The following is a 19,635-nucleotide window of genomic DNA, read 5'->3' as shown; positions in this document are numbered from 1 at the left end:
CTTTCTTTAATGGGTTTTATAAATTTAAAGGAGATAGAATTTCCTAAAATATTAGTGGTGATTCCTGTTCCGTTCACTTCGAAAGGATAAAGGATAGTAAGAAATGGGTTTCCAAGAATTATATCTTGATTAAGATCTTTGACTAATATGAATGGAGTTTTAAAACAATATCCTTCATTGCATATATGAGCATTAGAAAGTTTATATTTTATATTAAGAGGAGTGGCATTTGCAGCAGTTAGTTTCTCATTTGTTTTTTCATAATATTTGGAGGGAATAAGTCCTTCTCTAATACAATTTTGATCAGCTCCACTATCAATTAAACAAGTAATATTAATTTTGAAATCATCTATAACTAAAGTGATAATTGAATACCATTTTTGAAAAGATATTTGTTCAATATTGAGTATGGAAGAGTCAAAATTATCAATGGTGTGATTTTCTGATGATTCAGGAATATCTTCTTGATTATCTTTGAGAAGGGATATTCTTGTTTCTAATTCAAGATCTTTTATATGTAAATTGTTGATCTCTTTATTAAGTTGTAGTAGCCCGCTATTTTATTTTATGATTAAGAGCAATAAATGCAATATTTATTTTTACATATTTCAGTTGATTTAATTCAGTGATTAATATTCAGTTAATTCAGCTCAGAGTTCTGAATTAGATGTCATTACCTGAGATGACAACGATTGAATTATTGAGTAGTCAATGATTTATTTCAGAATGATAATTGACTTAGCAAAGTCGAGTTATTATTTTATTTGTAATCGAAATATTATTTCTATCTATTACTTTACTCAGTTGTGGATTTAATCCCGACTAATAGAGCGAGTTAAATTAGATATTTAATTCGCAGAGGCTTTATAAAGATTAGTAGAATACGAAAAAAAAATTAGATTTATAGATCCTCAATTGATACAAAAACTACTATGGGATTCTATTTGTCACCTCAAGACTTTCCAACACTTACAATCATAGCATACTACACGCATGCTCTCCAACAAATACTATCAACAATCATTTCTACACTACTATTCACTATCTAGTGCAAAAAGAAGAAGGAAAAGAAAAAGTATGAAACTTTATCAAAAGAAGGAAAAGAGAAAAGGAGGAAAGAAGAGAACGTGTGAGTGCAACAAAAAGGTGAAAGAAACATCAATTACTGTTACAGCACGCCCCTTCCTTCAAACTCTGCGGCCACCTACTCACAGTCATGCTATAGTACAAAGTAGCGGTCTTTCAGCCGCACACCTTATACCTAATCCTATTCCTTCACTTGTAAGCTCTCTTATGGAATTAAGATAGTCAAGTAGCCAACTTCACTTAAAAAAAAAAAATACAACACCAGCCATAATTCTTTTCCTTCTTTTAGGCGCACCAAGGTTCAGAGAGGGAGGGTTGTTTCTTTTAACTCCAGCCTTGATTTCGAAGAGGTAAGTTGTAGCTTGAACTTCCCCATTCTTCCATAGTTCACCTGCATTCGTTAAGGAATCATTTTTATTTCAGTTATTCTCCTTCTGAAATCAATAGCAGCAGCCACCAAACACCAAACAATTACAAGGTAATTGCTAAACTCAGTTATTCTAGTCAATGTTACATGCTCATACCCATCAAGGCATCTTTTAACAAAAAAATACTGAGTTCATAAATGAGTCTATATACTTAAGGGGCTTAGCAATCACAAAGTCAGTAAGAACTCTTATGATATAGAAACAACTACATGCTTAGTTTAATCTCTTGCATAATCGAAAATAGGAATCAAGATGATTTATGGCCTGCACCAAATTGGAAAAACAACTAGGCGTCGCGAACCATGTACAGATATGCAATAGAGCCTCCCAGCAACATATATGCAATAATAAAATGGCAGCAAGAAGTGAGTGACGTATACAAAACAAATCCCTATTATACTGTAGAAATAAGTTCGAACTTAGCTTTGCCTTGAATGATGCTGGCTCGCCGGAGTTCGAGCAGGGGCAGCGATGGTTCAGAAGCCGGAGCAGCGGCTTCAGCAAGATAGTATCTTGCTGAAGAATGGGGAGAGCGGCGCCAGGGACAAACGGCGACCGCTAGTCGCTGGGTTTACAGACCCAACAACGACGACTGATCTGCTACAACACGGGGAAGAGAGGAGCAGTCGAATTTGTTTCCGGTTGAGTAATTTAGCGTCGGCCTCGCCGGATTTTCAGATTCGAGGTGACGGCGCTGCGATTTCAGAGAAAGAGCCAAGGGCACGACGACTCCCAACGACCCTCGCCGATTCTGAACCAGCAGCAGCGTAGCTGAACCGAGAGGGGACGACGCCGGGGTTAGACACGGAGACAGCCAACGCTGGATGGAGCTGGCGGAAGTTGAACGGCCGGGGAAGGAGAAGCCGACCGGAGTTGAAAGGGAAGGCCGATCTGATTTTGGGGGAGAAAACCCGTTTGAAACTTCAAGGGAGAATTGGGGCTTTGCTTTTCCTTCGTGGAAGAGACGAGGAGCGAGGCGGGCTGCTGGAGATCAGACCAGCGACCTCGATTCCGGGCAAAGCAGCTGCAACTCCGGGCGGCGGCGTTACCTCAGCAGCGGCGACGTCCGGCGATAGAGCTTCCACGCGTGTCGGCGGACGGCGGCGGTTGCACCAGATCTTCACCGATATTAGAGGCATCGACCACGCCGGTTGAGAGAAGCGGCACTGGAGTTTTAGAGCCTCGGAAACAGCGGCCTGCTTCGCCGGAGAAGATCCGCGACGGCGGCGATTTGAGAAATGAAGGAGTTAGGGTTCAATTCCTGATTTTGATTGAGCATAACTTGAGTAGAGAGAAGACAAGGCCGTTGAAGGCGTAGGCTTCGCCGGATTATCAGGAGCCGCCGCCGCGACTGCGACAATCGACGAACGGCGACAGATTTGGGCATGTGCCTGTGAGCGGAACCAAGCGAGAGAGGGAGAGGTTTGCTGCGAGTGTGTGTGTAATTAGAGAGAGGAAGACCGATTGATGAGAGAGAGAAATGGGCTGATTGGAATTGGGCCTTTATTTTCTTAATTATGGGCCATTATTTTATTTCTTTCTGTTAGGTCAGTTTATTTATTTCAGATGGGCCGCATTCTTGGACCAGTATTAATAGAAATGGGCTGATCTTTTTAAGAGCTGTATATTTAAGCTGGGCCAGAGTTAGAATGGACTGTATGATTAGATGGTTTCCAGGCCCAGTTCCTTATCTATTTATTTGGGCTGTCCTATGTTGCTCCCTTTAAATAATGAGGTTGCCTTATTATTTTATTCTAGTTCGATTAAAGACTAGTCTAGATTTGATTAATTGGATTCAGCTATTTATTAATTTAGGACGAGGTTATTAATTAGTAAATGGGTTAGCAAACCTATGAGATGAGTGGATTAATTAAGATTAATAACTCAATCTCATAAGACGAGCTGTAATCCTATAGTTTGGATTATTATTAGAATTTTTTTCAGATTATTATCCCAGAATAATAATTAAAGGAATATGAGTCATGCATATTTATTTTACGCATTCTCATTTATTTGAGAATTTTCATCGAGCTAAGGTTTGACCTTATGTTCTCGCATTCAAGGTTAAGCGCAAGAGTAAGAGCTAGTCAATGAGTTACTGAACTGTAGCAAAGCTTCACTATCAGGTGGGCATTACTTTCATATATATCAAATGAGTTTAAATATTACGTTCAAGCAAGTTATTCCATGACTAAATTAATTGAAGTTATTTCAAATATTGTCTTGCCATAAAATATTTAAATTTCAGTATGATATCTATCTGATGTGACTTTTATCATGTAATCGAATTCGGGTCTTGAGCAGTTGATAGCTATCCTGCCAGGGCTAGTGTACACCAGTGACCGTGAGTCATCTAGCGGGTTGGCCGGTCAAGTGACCGTGAGAGGTGGCCACCTCTCCGGCACACAGTTCCAGATATGATAGATTACAAGAGAACTTAGACTGCAGTCGAACTTTAAGAATCACAAATGAACTTAGTAAGCTTGGGCCTTTTTAGCGAAAAACTCCCTTGCTGTACTGTTTATGATGGCATGACAATTTACAGTTTTGAAGCATGTATTTTTTATACTTAGGCATACGTGCCCACTGAGTACTTTTGTACTCAGCCCTGCATATATTTCTAAATGTGCAGGTTGAGTAGCTGCCGATGGTGATGAAGTGACGAACGGGACTCTTTTGTCTTATTATGTATTAATGAACTCTAGGGATACATGTCTTCATACATGTAATCAGAACCTTATTCCGCTGCGTACTCAGAAGTTTTATGTTATTTTGGCTAAGTCGGAGTTATCCGAACTTACTAGTTATTTGAGTCTATACGACTAAACCTCCGTTATATTATAAATATCCCTTTTGTTAAAAATGATGAAATGCGATTCTTCCTTGTTTGATTATTTCCCTTTCTACCCCGCTTCTAATCTCCCTCCATTAGTCACGGTTTCCCCGGCTTAATTATCCTTAATTAGGGCCGGTCGTGACAGAGTGGTCTCAGAGCAGTTCATTTGCTCTGAACCCTAGAGTTAGCCCATTTTTTCTAGTATGATCACTAGTATATATGAGTCAGTCAACCAAAGCCCATCACTTCATCACATCGTCATGCTCAGCAAGAAAGAAGGTGGTAATGATTTTAAAACATTGAGAAGTTCACGTTCTATATATATGTATTGATGCTTACATTCAAGTTTTATGCTTATTGATTAATTAGATATCTCAATAAACTTAGATGCGTTAAGAATGCATGATCACTGTTACGAGAAGAACAATAGAAGCTAGAAACTCAGTTATATTTCACTATAGCCATGGTGAAGAGCTAAGAAAGAGGAAGAGATTCCAATGAAAGTAGTGCAAGCGGAGTGCCACGCACGAATCACTGACGCATGCATTGTTCTTCATTCAGGTTGTTCACGCAAAACGGAACACCTAATCGACTATTGCCTTATTCAATGATAGTTTAAGTATGATATTGCTTATAGCGATGAGTGTGACTTATGTAATCAGTTAGCTAAGCCCTAATAAGTTGAGACTCCCTTCTAGCCTCGATTATCACTAGCTATGGCTTGAGGATAACTTTCATGATTCATCAATGAACTTCAGAGTCAGACTTACGAGGGGTCAAAATGCTTTGTATATGATGTTAATAATTCGATTAAAGCTATCAACTTATAGTTTCAGATATTCGGAACCATTCTGCTTACAGTACCTATCATATTAGATGAGGACATGACTGAGAATCCCTATTGATTACGATCACTTACTACGAATTGGAAAGACGAGATGTGATATGGGTACTAACAATTACCAACCATTATGATTGATCATAAAAGTTTACTCAAGTGGGTAAGACGAGAGAAGTTCTCGAAGATGGTTCAGAGTTTAATAATAGCTAGAAGCGCCGACAGTGGATCAATGCTGAAACAAATAAATTAAGATTCTAATGAGACCCTAAGGATATACTCAAGATAAGTATACATATCTTAACCTATCGAGGACATCGCCTTAGTTAGAACGTCTTGGATTAAGTATTTAGTCTGGTAGCCGGAATGAGAGCATTGACTAAGGTCATTCCATAACTTAGCATTACATATGGTGACACATACCCTATAAAGGTGCTCAGATGAGCAAAAGCTATTTTCTTATTGAATGTGTGATGATTCAGAAGGTCTTTTGCAATAACACGGAATAGTACTTCAAATTATATGGTTGCATTTCAAGTGCTATGTGAAGAAAACACTAAGTACTAGAAGTACTACACAAAGATCATGTAGAGGAAAATTGTTGAGTAAGGTCGAGCCTACCTTATTTCGCCTATAGAAAATGTTTAAGGATTTCATTAAACTAGGAGGCAGACTCCAAGTTTGAGAAGCTCTAGAATATTCTCAAGGACATGTTCAAGATGTTAAGAAGAAAGTGGTGATTTTAGACCAAATATACCTTTTGCAGCCAATGAACAAGAGTTGCCAAGTTCGGAAAAGTATTTCCGAGTGACTGAGAAGTAGTTGTGTCGGACCTGGCCAGTCCACATGACCAAAATATCAGTAGTCGTCATATATGGGTCTCTAAATCTATATATTTAAACTTTCATCTGAAAAGCCAAGCGGGTTCAGATTATTAGGTCATTTCATTTCGACCTTTTAGTCAATTCATTTCTACCCTAAGGCCATTTCTTTTCAATCGTCTGACAAAATTGTTGATTCACTTCACTTTGCGTAATTACCATTTGTGACTTTAATCATTGTGGTTTGTTAGTTGTTAGTAGATTTCCGGTGACCTAAAGACAAACAAGTATTCACCAGATTAAATCCATCAAACAAGTATGCCTCGACCCAAGGGTCAATCACATGATGCAGCTAGACCATTTCTTATGGATTTGGTAGAACGTTATTATTTTTTTTAGAAAACAATGATTGTTCTGATGTTTTCGTATGCCCTATGTTGGCTTAGTTATGTTTGACTAGTATTAGTACGAAAAAAAAAAAAAAAAAAAAAAAAAAAAAAAAAAAAAAAACTGGTTCCATGACCAAATTAGTTGGTGATGGCATTGCTAGACAGTCAGTTCATCATGAGTAGTACTTGGATAGATCAATACATCTAGATCCATATGTTAATGTAGAAGTTCTCATCGAAACAATTTTCTTATGTCTTTTAGCGACCTTATCAATCTTTTGCGGCAAGTCAATTCCGCCACATTTTACTTATATGCTTGCACGAGGAAGAGTGCGAGCAAGATTTGAGAATCAAGAAACGGTTTACAGAAGTGATGATATGCATATGTATGTATTGATGACTACGTGTCAACTCATCAGTACGCCACCAAAACAAGGGAATCCGAGAAGAAGAGGAAGAATTCCACGAGATAATGAAAAAGGCCCAGTACTATGGCTAGAACAATATAACGCCACTAACTATACAACAAAAACGTAGAATAGAAGAACTATTTCTACGAGGAAACCCACCTGTCTTCGATAGGATAGGAGATCCAACAAAGGCTGAGACTTGGGTACAAGCTAGTGAACGCATCTTCAATTTCTTGCGCTGCACAGATCTGGAACGTCTTACTTGCGTATCCTTTCAGCTGACTTATGGTGGGAAGCAAGGAGGAAGACAATGACAATTGAGTAGTTAGGAAATTTAACGTGGGAATAGTTTAAGACTGTAATATATGACAAGTATACACCCAAAAGCTATCGCAAAAAGAAAGAAATGGAATTTTACAATCCGAAGCAAGGAAGAACAACAATTACTCCATACGGCATGATGTTCTGCGATACGTCAAGATATGCGCTAGAGCAAGTAGACACATATGAAAAGATGGTTAAAAGAATTCTGTGTCGGACTGAGGCACAAGATTAGAAAGGCTTGGGCAAGCCATGGTGGATCGTCTTACGTGGAGTCGCTCAGCAAAGCGTTATGCATTGAGGCAGCAATGCTGGGAGAGAGACCAGCAACTGCGCCTACATCTGCACCTCCACAAACTCGGGCTCAAAACTTTTGAGAAAAAAAAAAAAAGAGAATGGGATATAGTAACCCTGGCCAAGCTAAGGAAAGGGCCATGGCAGGGGCAGACGTCACATCAACGTGGTTATGACACCTTAAAACAGATGGGGGATAACAAATATGGGACTCCACCCTGCCCAAAGTGGAACAAGAACCATGGGAAACTCTCCAGTACTGGTAATGAAGGTTGTTGCATAGTAGCTGGAATGAACATTATACAAATCGTTACCCGAATAAGCAACAAAGGGCGGGTCTCAGGCTAAACTCGCCTGTTCAGAATCTGCATTTGAGCAATCCAAGCTTTGCCCAACCATACCAAGAGCAGTAACCACACCAGCGATAGCAACAACAACAATAATAGCACATGTGTGCTTGAATTTAGAGCTAAGCATAAAAATTATTCAAGTTGGAGTGAACAACTCGTATGTTATGCCGATGAGAGACATATACATAATTTTAGGAATGGAATGGATAGTTGAGAACTATGCCACCATCATTTGCAATGAAAGTCAAATTTCTTTTCGACCATGGGGAAGAAACTGACACGTTTTCATGGGATCAGCATGGGTAGGAGAAAGACGATCATCTCCGCCCCTCAAGCAACAAAGATGATAAGAAAATGGTGTCCACCCTACCTTGTGTAGTTGCACAGAAAACAAAAAAAAAAAACCGAAAAAAGTATAGGAGACGTGACAATCGTACGTGAATTTCCAAATGTTTCCTGGAGATTTCACCGGGGTGCACCCGTTCTTTTTGTAAAAGAATAAAGATGGCACATTGAGAATGTGTATCCTCTACCGAGGATACACATCAACTTATAGAGAGTTGAACAAGGTGACACTCAAGGACAGGTATCCTCTAACGAGGATAGACGACTTCTTCAAGCAACTCAGAGGAGTGAGTGTGTCCTCAAAGCTAGATTTAAGGTCTAGGTACCATCAACTATAGATTCGATGAGAAGATGTACCCAAGGTGGTCTTCCGAACCAGATATAGACTCTATGAGTTCGTAGTGGTGTCATTTGGATTGACCAATGCACCAGCCATGTTTGTGGACCTCATGAACCGAGTGTTCCACCCATACTTAGGCAAGTTGTCTTAGTTTTGGTAGATGATGTCTTGATCTGCTCGAGGAACGAGAAGGACCATGAGAAACACCTGAGGATAGTCTTAAAAATATTGAAAACAAAGCATCTTTATGCTAAGTTATGCAAGTGCGAATTTTGGCTCAATGAAGTCACATTTTTGGGACATATTATCTCATGAGAAGGGATCAGAGTGGGTCCTGACAACATACAAGTCGTACACAAATAGAGATCGCCTACTAACCCTAAGAAGATCAAGAGTTTCTTGGGATTAGCAAGTTACTATAGGAGGTTCGTAGAAGGATTTATTTTTTTTTTTTCAAATAGAAAGACCAACGACGCAACTACTCAAGAAGTGAATCAAATTTTCTTGGACAGAAGGATGTGAAAGGAGATTTTAAGAGCTCAAGGAGAAGTTAACCACTGCACCAGCGTTAGCTGTTCCAACGACTGACAAAGAATAGGTGGATTATGTATATACGTCCAAGAGAATACTCGATTGCGTGTTAAAACAAGAAGGAAGAGAGATAGCATACGCATCATGAAAGCTTAGACCACATGAATTGAACTATCTAACTCATGATCTAGAACTAGTTGTAGTAGAGACACCACCTATATGGATTTAGATGTGAGATGTTCACAAACCATAAAAGTTTGAAATATTTTTTTTTTTCGAGCAAATGAATCTTAACATGAGATAGATGAGATGGCTCGAACTAGTGAAAGACTATGGCGGTGCTAATAACTACCACCCAGACAAAGCTAACATGGTAGTTGATGCCTTGAGTCGTAAGACTCAACTTAAGTTGGGATCTCCCCTCACTCAGGAAGAGGAACCCATGAAAGATTTTAGTTGAATGAATTTAGAAGTGGTTCAACCACTAGAATCTGTAGAAGGGATTATTGCCACGAAGATAATAACACCCAACTTTTTAGGAAAGCTGATAATGAAACAAAAAAAAAAAAAAAAAAAAAAAAAAAAGGAATGAGACCTTGGAGAAAATACGTTTAGCAATAAGATCAGGAGACGTATCATGAGACGTGGATAATGCGTTGATGTTGATCAAAGATTGTGTGTGTTCACACGATGAACAATTCAGAGATGAGATAATGAACGAAGCTCATGACACGCCATATACTGGCCACCCGGGAAGCATAAAATGTACAAAGACTTGAAGGAAGAATTCCGATGGAAAGATATAGCTACACTTGTTGAGAGATGCCTAGCATGCCAACGAATGAAGGCTTTGCACCATAGACCATATGAAAAATTACAACCATTGGAGATTTCATAATGGAAGTTAGAGCACTTTGCAACAGATGTCGTGACTAGTTTACGAAGTCGAAAAGAAAGAATGCTGCCATCTGAGTAATAGTGGAGCGACTTGCGAAATGAGCTCGTTTTATATTAATACTGATCACATACGGATCAGACAAGTTAGGCCAATTATATGTTTGAGAAATTGTGCGTTCCACGGTATGCTCGTGTCAATCACTTTGGACTGAGATTCGAAGTTTACGTCCAGATTATGTATAAACTTGTAGAAGAAATTAGGCACAAGGTTAAATTTCAGTACCACCTTTTGCCCACAAACATATAGATGGTTGAGAGAATAATTCAGACTCTCGAAGACACGTTAAAAGTAGTACAAGGCAAAGGTGAAAGTGATGAACAGTGATGTCATCGATTAAGTTTGCCTACAATAATAGTTACCGGGCAACAATCAATATGACGCCTTATGAGGTAATGCATGGAAGAAAATATAGATCACCACTCTACTGAGATAAAGTAGGTGAAAGGAGAATTTTAGGACCAGACACGATGATTGAGATAGTCTGACAGAAATCAAGATGAGAAAGTACCCAGAACCTTTTTGCAATGATATGCAAATTTCGGGACGAAATTTTTGTTAAGAGGGATAGTATGTAGTAGCCCGCTATTTTATTTTATGATTAAGAGCAATAAATGCAATATTTATTTTTACATATTTCAGTTGATTTAATTCAGTGATTAATATTCAGTTAATTCAGCTCAGAGTTCTGAATTAGATGTCATTACCTGAGATGACAACGATTGAATTATTGAGTAGTCAATGATTTATTTCAGAATGATAATTGACTTAGCAAAGTCGAGTTATTATTTTATTTGTAATCGAAATATTATTTCTATCTATTACTTTACTCAGTTGTGGATTTAATCCCGACTAATAGAGCGAGTTAAATTAGATATTTAATTCGCAGAGGCTTTATAAAGATTAGTAGAATACGAAAAAAAAATTAGATTTATAGATCCTCAATTGATACAAAAACTACTATGGGATTCTATTTGTCACCTCAAGACTTTCCAACACTTACAATCATAGCATACTACACGCATGCTCTCCAACAAATACTATCAACAATCATTTCTACACTACTATTCACTATCTAGTGCAAAAAGAAGAAGGAAAAGAAAAAGTATGAAACTTTATCAAAAGAAGGAAAAGAGAAAAGGAGGAAAGAAGAGAACGTGTGAGTGCAACAAAAAGGTGAAAGAAACATCAATTACTGTTACAGCACGCCCCTTCCTTCAAACTCTGCGGCCACCTACTCACAGTCATGCTATAGTACAAAGTAGCGGTCTTTCAGCCGCACACCTTATACCTAATCCTATTCCTTCACTTGTAAGCTCTCTTATGGAATTAAGATAGTCAAGTAGCCAACTTCACTTAAAAAAAAAAAATACAACACCAGCCATAATTCTTTTCCTTCTTTTAGGCGCACCAAGGTTCAGAGAGGGAGGGTTGTTTCTTTTAACTCCAGCCTTGATTTCGAAGAGGTAAGTTGTAGCTTGAACTTCCCCATTCTTCCATAGTTCACCTGCATTCGTTAAGGAATCATTTTTATTTCAGTTATTCTCCTTCTGAAATCAATAGCAGCAGCCACCAAACACCAAACAATTACAAGGTAATTGCTAAACTCAGTTATTCTAGTCAATGTTACATGCTCATACCCATCAAGGCATCTTTTAACAAAAAAATACTGAGTTCATAAATGAGTCTATATACTTAAGGGGCTTAGCAATCACAAAGTCAGTAAGAACTCTTATGATATAGAAACAACTACATGCTTAGTTTAATCTCTTGCATAATCGAAAATAGGAATCAAGATGATTTATGGCCTGCACCAAATTGGAAAAACAACTAGGCGTCGCGAACCATGTACAGATATGCAATAGAGCCTCCCAGCAACATATATGCAATAATAAAATGGCAGCAAGAAGTGAGTGACGTATACAAAACAAATCCCTATTATACTGTAGAAATAAGTTCGAACTTAGCTTTGCCTTGAATGATGCTGGCTCGCCGGAGTTCGAGCAGGGGCAGCGATGGTTCAGAAGCCGGAGCAGCGGCTTCAGCAAGATAGTATCTTGCTGAAGAATGGGGAGAGCGGCGCCAGGGACAAACGGCGACCGCTAGTCGCTGGGTTTACAGACCCAACAACGACGACTGATCTGCTACAACACGGGGAAGAGAGGAGCAGTCGAATTTGTTTCCGGTTGAGTAATTTAGCGTCGGCCTCGCCGGATTTTCAGATTCGAGGTGACGGCGCTGCGATTTCAGAGAAAGAGCCAAGGGCACGACGACTCCCAACGACCCTCGCCGATTCTGAACCAGCAGCAGCGTAGCTGAACCGAGAGGGGACGACGCCGGGGTTAGACACGGAGACAGCCAACGCTGGATGGAGCTGGCGGAAGTTGAACGGCCGGGGAAGGAGAAGCCGACCGGAGTTGAAAGGGAAGGCCGATCTGATTTTGGGGGAGAAAACCCGTTTGAAACTTCAAGGGAGAATTGGGGCTTTGCTTTTCCTTCGTGGAAGAGACGAGGAGCGAGGCGGGCTGCTGGAGATCAGACCAGCGACCTCGATTCCGGGCAAAGCAGCTGCAACTCCGGGCGGCGGCGTTACCTCAGCAGCGGCGACGTCCGGCGATAGAGCTTCCACGCGTGTCGGCGGACGGCGGCGGTTGCACCAGATCTTCACCGATATTAGAGGCATCGACCACGCCGGTTGAGAGAAGCGGCACTGGAGTTTTAGAGCCTCGGAAACAGCGGCCTGCTTCGCCGGAGAAGATCCGCGACGGCGGCGATTTGAGAAATGAAGGAGTTAGGGTTCAATTCCTGATTTTGATTGAGCATAACTTGAGTAGAGAGAAGACAAGGCCGTTGAAGGCGTAGGCTTCGCCGGATTATCAGGAGCCGCCGCCGCGACTGCGACAATCGACGAACGGCGACAGATTTGGGCATGTGCCTGTGAGCGGAACCAAGCGAGAGAGGGAGAGGTTTGCTGCGAGTGTGTGTGTAATTAGAGAGAGGAAGACCGATTGATGAGAGAGAGAAATGGGCTGATTGGAATTGGGCCTTTATTTTCTTAATTATGGGCCATTATTTTATTTCTTTCTGTTAGGTCAGTTTATTTATTTCAGATGGGCCGCATTCTTGGACCAGTATTAATAGAAATGGGCTGATCTTTTTAAGAGCTGTATATTTAAGCTGGGCCAGAGTTAGAATGGACTGTATGATTAGATGGTTTCCAGGCCCAGTTCCTTATCTATTTATTTGGGCTGTCCTATGTTGCTCCCTTTAAATAATGAGGTTGCCTTATTATTTTATTCTAGTTCGATTAAAGACTAGTCTAGATTTGATTAATTGGATTCAGCTATTTATTAATTTAGGACGAGGTTATTAATTAGTAAATGGGTTAGCAAACCTATGAGATGAGTGGATTAATTAAGATTAATAACTCAATCTCATAAGACGAGCTGTAATCCTATAGTTTGGATTATTATTAGAATTTTTTTCAGATTATTATCCCAGAATAATAATTAAAGGAATATGAGTCATGCATATTTATTTTACGCATTCTCATTTATTTGAGAATTTTCATCGAGCTAAGGTTTGACCTTATGTTCTCGCATTCAAGGTTAAGCGCAAGAGTAAGAGCTAGTCAATGAGTTACTGAACTGTAGCAAAGCTTCACTATCAGGTGGGCATTACTTTCATATATATCAAATGAGTTTAAATATTACGTTCAAGCAAGTTATTCCATGACTAAATTAATTGAAGTTATTTCAAATATTGTCTTGCCATAAAATATTTAAATTTCAGTATGATATCTATCTGATGTGACTTTTATCATGTAATCGAATTCGGGTCTTGAGCAGTTGATAGCTATCCTGCCAGGGCTAGTGTACACCAGTGACCGTGAGTCATCTAGCGGGTTGGCCGGTCAAGTGACCGTGAGAGGTGGCCACCTCTCCGGCACACAGTTCCAGATATGATAGATTACAAGAGAACTTAGACTGCAGTCGAACTTTAAGAATCACAAATGAACTTAGTAAGCTTGGGCCTTTTTAGCGAAAAACTCCCTTGCTGTACTGTTTATGATGGCATGACAATTTACAGTTTTGAAGCATGTATTTTTTATACTTAGGCATACGTGCCCACTGAGTACTTTTGTACTCAGCCCTGCATATATTTCTAAATGTGCAGGTTGAGTAGCTGCCGATGGTGATGAAGTGACGAACGGGACTCTTTTGTCTTATTATGTATTAATGAACTCTAGGGATACATGTCTTCATACATGTAATCAGAACCTTATTCCGCTGCGTACTCAGAAGTTTTATGTTATTTTGGCTAAGTCGGAGTTATCCGAACTTACTAGTTATTTGAGTCTATACGACTAAACCTCCGTTATATTATAAATATCCCTTTTGTTAAAAATGATGAAATGCGATTCTTCCTTGTTTGATTATTTCCCTTTCTACCCCGCTTCTAATCTCCCTCCATTAGTCACGGTTTCCCCGGCTTAATTATCCTTAATTAGGGCCGGTCGTGACATAAGTATATTAATTTGTTGTTTTAAAAGATTAATTTCTCTTTGTAGATCATTAGTATTAATACTTTTATTATAAATAGATGAAGAAGGTGCCTTTTCAAATAGTTTTGAAATACTAAAGGGTTCAATGGATTGGATAGTTTTGTCTTCTTTAGGACTTTCTTCTTTCAAAATTATTTCTCTGAGTCTGATTAAATATTTTTGTTTATCTTCTTGATCAGGGACCTTTTCTATAAGGTCAAAAAGTAATTCTTTTTCATTTTTATTTTTTGTAATAACATTAATGTTAAGAGGACAAAATCCATTACAAGGATCTTCATCTTCTTCAGATTCATCACTATCAAATATTTGATTTATGAAATTATTTCAGGATCTGTTGAGGAATTTTCTGTTGGATTTGTATACTGAAAGCAAGAACTTTATGCTTGTATACAATGATTCCTGTTATTCACTATTCTTATCTCCTATCTGATTGTGTTCATGATTGCATATGTATGTTCTTTATCTCTATAAAAGTAGATTATATGGTGTGTTGTAGATCACAGAAGACCGTATAATTGGAATAACCTTAAGAGATATAATATGATCACAGCCGAAATAACTCTAGGACAAGTTATTGGTTTAGGCTGCAGTATAGATGGAAGTAGTTTGTCTTGGCTACTTGTCTATACTGGTACGTCATTACGTATTGATAGGACCAACAGTTGAGATGTATTCTTCTATCTGACTTAAGTGAAGAATCAAGATCTCGGTGACTCATAAATCTTAATACTAATAAGTATTCACATATATATGTTAATTCGTATATCACTTTGACTTACTATGAGCGAGAGTTAAATACTAACTCGAGTACTCTGTATCTTGGGTGATAGCGGTTAATATATGATATTTGATTATCTGTATTAGTACCCGTATCCGGTATAGGATAATGACATCCCCTTAAGGAGCTCAATAAGGTTTATTACGCTAAACCCTGCAGGTTGATTAAGTTCAGGCGTAATAATAAAGTTTGAGTGGTACTGCTTAAGGAATTATTAAGAGATTAATTAATTTAAGCTGTCAGAGCTCTAATTAATTAATGGATGTCGGATATTTTAAATACGGAGATTTAATAAGTCTAAATACAAGCCCCGACTCATCACCGGCAATAAAGGGGTAAGTCAGTATCGGTTCTCTAGTGGAATGAACTGATATTTATAAATTAATTATGGTCTGGGCTGACCATGGATGAATTAATTTATTTGAGGCCCATCTTTATTCCTTGTATCTGGTCCCTGGGCTGGCCCAATGTCTCCTAGCCCAAGAAGACAGAATTTTCGGCCCTAGCACTGTAATTGGCGCCTCCTCCTTTGTTCTTCGTGATTCGTTGATTCGTGGGATACGTCGTTTGACGTTGTAATCGTTTTTCACCACGAGAAAATCCGTGGTTAGATTAGGATTTCAATTGTATTTGTTTTTCCGTTGTAAATCTGTAAAATTGAAGAACGAGACGAGGACGACGACGAATCAACGACGAGGAAGGTGTAAGGAGGAGCAACGGGCACGGAGCGAGCAAGGCCGCCGGCGCCAAGGGCTGCGCGCGCACTGAGCGCCGCGCGCCTGGGCAGGCGCCGTGCGCCCTTGCTGCTGCTGCTCGATGCGAGGCGAGGCGGGCGGCTGCTGCTGTGCGGGTCGGGCAGGGAAGGAGGCTGCAGCCGGCAGGGGCTGTGCGCGCTCGGGGGCCGCGCCTGCGCGCTTCGCGCGCTGCGCGCCCAGCGGGCGGCGCACTGCCGCTGCTGCCGCTGCTGCTGTCCACGCCGGGATGCCTGCTGGAGCTGCTGCCGCTGAGAGCGTTGGAGCCCGCTGCTGCTGCTGGTGCGTTCGTGCGGTGGAGGGGCCGGGTGCTGGTGGCGCCGAGCGCTGCTGACCGGGCGGCTGCTCGCGCGGGTGGCCGGCGCCGGGCTGCTGCCGAGCGTGGGGCGGCTGTTTGGGAGATGGCCGCGGCGGCTAGGGTTTCCAAACCCTAGCTGCGATTGCTTCTCAAACCCTAGGGGGCCCAAACCCTAATTCCAACGACGGGCTTGAAGTTTTTTGGGCCGTTTTAGTTTTTGGGCTTGTTTTTCTATTTTATTTTGTAATAGAATAGCTGTTGGGTTTCCACGAATGGATCACGAAGAATTTTAATTCTTTTATTACTGTTCTTTGCATGTCGTGGTTGTTAATCCCTTATGCTCTTTACCTGCTTTTGCCCGTCTTTGTTTGTTAATATTTGTTTATTAATTGCGCTTAGACGAGCATGATAGTAGGTTTGCCGTTTTCTTAAGCATGTTTTAGAATTCTGCGAGCATGATTTACATGTTGCGTTCTAGAGAAGCATGTTTAGGTTTATGTGCTTGAGCATGAACAAACCTTTTGAAAGAAAAAGACTAAGCAGTTTAATGATTTTTATAGTAATTAAAAATTATTTTAGACCTCCACATGCGGTCTCTAGACAAAGTGATTAGCAATATGAGTAACGGTCCACCCCACGTGGCTTACTTCATATCTGTTTCTCATAAGTTTGTCAGATGAGGTTTCTATAAAAATATTTAAACCATTGAAGTAGTGGGAGTTATGCAGTAACGGTCCACCCCACGTGGCTTACTTGTATAATTTTCATAAGTACTTTGGAGAATGGTATTAAATAAGATAACCAAGAAAATTAAATTGAAAGCGACATGGTCCGCGTGAGTATGTTAATTTCGAGAATTTAATTTTTCAAGGTTAAAATGTGGTTATTGCTTAGATATCATATCAAGTACAATGTACAACTTCCCCACGAAGTCCCTTCTTGATGATGATATGGTCTAGTTAAGGTGCCAACTATTAATTTCCTTTGTCAAAAGGTTAAGTTGACATGGATGGAAATTAAATGACTAGGTGAATAGTCTGGTTGAGGAATTCGTGTGTAACTGTCCACCCCACGTGGCTTACACATGGGATTTTTTGAGCCGTTGGAGGTTTCATTAATATTGTTTTATCAAAAGGTTACAATATTATTGTTACGAATTATATGCTTTTCATGTTCTTACATGTTTATTTGTTTACTTTCAGATATGTCTATGTCTCCGATTATTAACATTCTAGCAAACAATCCTCTCACCGGTCCAAATTACACTGAATGGAAACGCCATATTATGTATATTCTTGATGCTGATGAGCACAGTTTTATGCTTACCACTCCACGTCCCGCGGCCTTAACTGATGAGTCAACTGATGCGGAACGTGAGGCGCATAAAAGGTGGCACAAGTCGAATAATATGGCCAAGTGCTATATTATGATGACTATGTCGCAAAATTTGCAACTCCAGCATCAGGTCATGGATGACGCAGCGACCATCATGTTAAACCTCAGTGAGGTTTATGGGGAGTCCGAGAGGTCTGCTCGTTTTAACTTGATGAGAGAAATCTTATCTTGTAAAATGAGCGAGGGCAGCTCGGTGCACGATCATGTCATGCATATGACAAATCTGTTTGACAGGCTTGATCTGCTAGGAGGGGGTATCGAAGGCGAAGCCAAGGTCGATATCATCCTCAATACTCTCCCCAAAACTTTTGAGCATTTCCGTCTCAATGTCGTTATGAGCAAGGCCAACTATACTCTGAATGAGTTGTTGAATGCTCTAGTTTCGGCAGAGGGGGTCATGGGCACGCGCAATGGGAAAGAAGTCCTTGTTGCTGCCAAGGGATCTACTTCTTCGTCGAAAGGCGGGAAAAAGAAGTGGAAAGGTCCAAAGGGCAAGCATGACCATGAGGCTAGTGGGAGCGGTAAAGCCAAAGTTGATGGCCCTAGCGACGGCGTGAACAAGCCGACAGCCAAGGGAAAGTGCTTCAAGTGCGGCAAGGTTGGGCATTGGAAGAAAGATTGTCCAGTGCTCAAGGCAAAGGGACAAGGTACGTCACAAGTTTTAGTAACAGAAACATGTTTAGCTTCGTTTTCTACTCATTCATGGGTAGTGGATACGGGGGCAACTGACCATGTTTGTTACACCTTGCAGGGGTTCAACCCAACAAGGGAGCTGGCAAGTGATGAGATCACCATCTCCATGGGCAATGCGTCGAAGGTCGCAGCTGTTGCTATTGGAGATTTATCTTTATGTTTTGGTGATGACATTTTAGTTTTGAGAGATATTTTATATGTGCCGGAGTTTCGGCGGAACATAATTTCTGTTTCAAAGTTGTTTTTGAATGGATATTCTGTTGTTTTTCATAGAGGTGTTTCTATCATGAGAGATAACAAGACTATTTGTTCTGGAATTTTGAACAATTCTCTCTATACTATTACATGTCCAATTAACAACTCTGTCCATGTTGCATCTACATCACAAATCCTTCCAAATCCGAATAAGAGGAAGTATTATTCTCATGAACAATATACACATGCATGGCACCTAAGGTTAGGCCACATCAATCTGAATAGGATCCAAAGGCTCGTTTCAAATGGAGTCTTGAAAGACTTTCAAGCTGTTCCATTTAGAACCTGCGAATCCTGTATAGAGGGAAAGATGACGGCAAGGCCTTTCAAGGCCAAGGGGAATAGGGCCTCGCATGTGTTAGAATTGATTCACTCTGACTTGTGTGGACCGATGTCCACTAGAGCTCGTGGAGGGTATGAGTACTTCGTCACTTTCATTGACGATTACTCAAGATATGGGTATATTTACCTACTTCAACGCAAGTCTGAATGCTTTGAGAAATTCAAAGAATTCAAGGCAGAAGTGGAGAAGAGGAGGGGTAAATCTATCAAGTCATTGCGGTCTGATCGCGGTGGCGAATACCTCGGAAACGAATTCTTACAGTACTTGTCGGAATGTGGGATTACATCCCAATTGACTGCACCAGGTACTCCCCAACAGAATGGTGTAGCGGAGAGAAGAAACAGAACTCTTATGGAAATGGTACGATCAATGATGAGTTATGCATCTTTGCCTATTTCGTTTTGGGGATATGCCTTGGAAACAGCGGTTTATTTGCTAAATAGGGTACCGTCCAAATCGGTTCCTAAAACTCCTATCGAATTATGGTCAGGGCGTCAGCCCAGCTTGAACCATATAAAGGTATGGGGTTGTCCTGCATACGTGCTAGACAAGGAAGCGAAGAAATTGGAACCCAGGTGCGAATTAATGTTGTTTGTAGGATATCCTAAGGAAA

At 40.2% G+C, this 19,635-nt stretch overlaps 4 long non-coding RNA genes across 4 annotated transcripts; 2 read left to right on the top strand and 2 right to left on the bottom strand.

The window, feature by feature from the left end:
* Positions 1 to 888: 888 nt before the first annotated feature.
* LOC131011304 (uncharacterized) lies at positions 889 to 3,569 on the bottom strand. Its single transcript, XR_009096856.1, has 2 exons — positions 1,934 to 3,569; positions 889 to 1,477 (listed from the first exon to the last, which is right to left on the bottom strand). It is a non-coding gene; the product is annotated as an uncharacterized LOC131011304 (long non-coding RNA).
* Positions 1,472 to 4,396, top strand: LOC131011302 (uncharacterized). Its single transcript, XR_009096854.1, has 3 exons — positions 1,472 to 1,564; positions 3,578 to 3,640; positions 4,147 to 4,396. It is a non-coding gene; the product is annotated as an uncharacterized LOC131011302 (long non-coding RNA).
* A 6,466-nt stretch (positions 4,397 to 10,862) lies between these two features.
* On the bottom strand, positions 10,863 to 13,543 carry LOC131011303 (uncharacterized). The gene is made up of 2 exons (XR_009096855.1): positions 11,908 to 13,543; positions 10,863 to 11,451 (listed from the first exon to the last, which is right to left on the bottom strand). It is a non-coding gene; the product is annotated as an uncharacterized LOC131011303 (long non-coding RNA).
* On the top strand, positions 11,446 to 14,370 carry LOC131011301 (uncharacterized). Its single transcript, XR_009096853.1, has 3 exons — positions 11,446 to 11,538; positions 13,552 to 13,614; positions 14,121 to 14,370. It is a non-coding gene; the product is annotated as an uncharacterized LOC131011301 (long non-coding RNA).
* Positions 14,371 to 19,635: the final 5,265 nt, after the last annotated feature.

Source organism: Salvia miltiorrhiza, chromosome 2, assembly GCF_028751815.1.
Source record: "Salvia miltiorrhiza cultivar Shanhuang (shh) chromosome 2, IMPLAD_Smil_shh, whole genome shotgun sequence".
In the NCBI taxonomy this organism is placed as follows: domain Eukaryota; kingdom Viridiplantae; phylum Streptophyta; class Magnoliopsida; order Lamiales; family Lamiaceae; genus Salvia; species Salvia miltiorrhiza.
Note: the sequence above shows the minus strand (reverse complement) of the source record. Positions and strands in the feature narration are given on the sequence as shown.